Source organism: Triturus cristatus, chromosome 4_2, assembly GCF_964204655.1.
Source record: "Triturus cristatus chromosome 4_2, aTriCri1.1, whole genome shotgun sequence".
Taxonomy (NCBI): Eukaryota; Metazoa; Chordata; class Amphibia; order Caudata; family Salamandridae; genus Triturus; species Triturus cristatus.
The window spans coordinates 915,398,242-915,400,416 of NC_140586.1; the positions used below are offsets into that span (position 1 = coordinate 915,398,242).

Sequence of the window (2,175 nt, forward strand, 5' to 3'; positions counted from 1 at the left end):
CCATGAGTTCATGGAGAGGGTACTGCACGGTTTTGGGCTGGGGGAGCGCTTCTGTGGTTACGTTAAGGTAATGTATAAAGACATCTTCAGCTCAGTCATTGTAAATGGGTGTAAAACAGACCCCTTTCCTATCAGGTCTGGGGTAAGACAAGGCTGCCCGCTCTCGCCACCTCTGTTTGTTTTGGTTATAGAGCTACTCGCTGAGTACATCAGGAAAAACCCAAACATCAGAGGGATCCAGACACCCGGCGACGCGAAGAGGGAAGTCAAGTGTTCGCTGTACATGGACGATGTCACCCTTTTCTGCACAGATGCGGAATCAGTCCAATCTCTTCTGGAGGCGTGCACAGACTTCGGCAAAGCATCAGGGGCGAAAATCAACATGGACAAGTCACAGGCCAAACTCTTCGGGCGATGGGACCTCTGCAACGAGCCTCTCCCCTTCGCCATCGAGGCAGGACTGATGAAGATCCTCGGCGTCTGGTTTGGAGGACCAGGGGCAGCAGCAAAGAGCTGGAACGAACGCTTGGCCAAGGTGAAGCAAAAACTAGGCCTCTGGAGCCTGAGAAACCTGAGCATTGAATGGAAGGCTCTGGTGCTCAGGAACGACGCACTGCCCGTGCTGCAGTATGTGACTCAGGCCTGGCCACTCCTGGCCAACGTAGCACGGGCCATCAACAGCATGGTGTTCCACTTTGTCTGGCACTCCAAGATGGACAGGGTGAAACGGTCAGTCATGCACAAGGAGCACCACAAAGGGGGGAAGGCAGTCCCCGACATCTCAACGATCCTCAGGGCCTTCTTTGTGTGTGGCTGCGTCCGAATAGCCCTGTTAAATGTGAACAAGGACCACTCTGCCTACAAGGTGTTCTGCTTTTTCCTCCTCCCGGTGTGGAGACGGCTGGGATGGTATAAGTGGGAAAATGCTGTGACTTTCAACTGGGACCTCCCATGGTACTACAGGGAGGTAGAAAGGTTTATGGGGGAGTTTGGGCTGAACTGTGTCACTCCTGCCTTTGGAAGCCCAAGACAATCCGCAAACTGATCAGGACCAGGGACACCACCGAACCAGTGAGCGATCTGCCACCAGCAATGGCAACGCACGTGTGGGAGAATGTATCCTCCCCAGTTCTGACCAACAGACCCAAGGACATAGCATGGATGACTGTGAAGGGGGGCCTGCCAGTGAGGTCCTTCATGCACAGCAGAGGCCTGTGCCCGCACAGGAACTGCCCAAGGGGTTGCCCAGCAGAGGAATCTGCACACCATCTCTTCTGGGCCTGCCCCTTTGCCCAGAGACTAAGGGATGCCCTACGACAAGAACTGGTAGCCCTCATCCCCTACGAGAACATTACGGACCAGTCCATGCTGTACGGGCTGTTTCCAGGGACACACACAGAGGAAGCTATCCAGGAGTGCTGGAGACTCCTCTGCTGTATTAAAGACATTCTCCTGTTCGCCAGAACACGCCTGGTGACCAATGGAGAGGTGGTAAACAGAGAAGGGTGCCGCAGGATGGTGCTCAGCCTGCTTAGAGACTATGCAGCCATGGACAAGAGGGAAAGTGAGGAAGAAGAAGAGCTGTGAGAAAACCCTCCTTCCCCACTGTACTCTTTAAAGTGGCGTCCCCATTAAAACCGTAAAACGCTATCTGCAAATACATCTGATGAAATGTAAAATGTCTCAATGCATTGATTGACTGAAAAGTTAAAGTGGATTGCCTTCCCTAAGGGGTGAGGTACCACTTCCTTAAAAACTATGGGGCAGATTTATGTTCCCTGGCGCATCCCTGCAAATCAGCATGGATGCGCCAGGGAAGATGCGTCACGCAAGTTTGCCCTTGCGCCACCGCAGATGCGCCGCATTGTAAATGCGGTGTATCGTGGCGCAAGGACAAGCAGATGCGTGACGCATCTGCTGGCGTAAGGTTGGTGCAGTGCTGAAGTTGTGTCACAGGCGCGACGCAACTCCAGCACTGTTCCAACCTACCCTATCCCTAACATGGTGCTTCAAGCCTTACGCCTGCTTCAAGCAGGCGCAGGGTTTTGACGCATCAGCGTTGGGAAAGTGACTCAGTGAAATCTTATAGATTTCACTGAGTCACTTTTCAGGGGCGTTCCTGCGATGGAACGCCCCCCCCCCTGTGTCGAAACGCCCACATGAAACCTGACGCAG

At 53.6% G+C, this 2,175-nt stretch overlaps 1 pseudogene; it reads left to right on the plus strand.

Annotated features, from left to right (window-relative positions):
• Positions 1-283: 283 nt before the first annotated feature.
• On the plus strand, positions 284-1,587 carry LOC146835396 (uncharacterized; annotated as a pseudogene).
• The last annotated feature ends 588 nt before the right edge of the window (positions 1,588-2,175 follow it).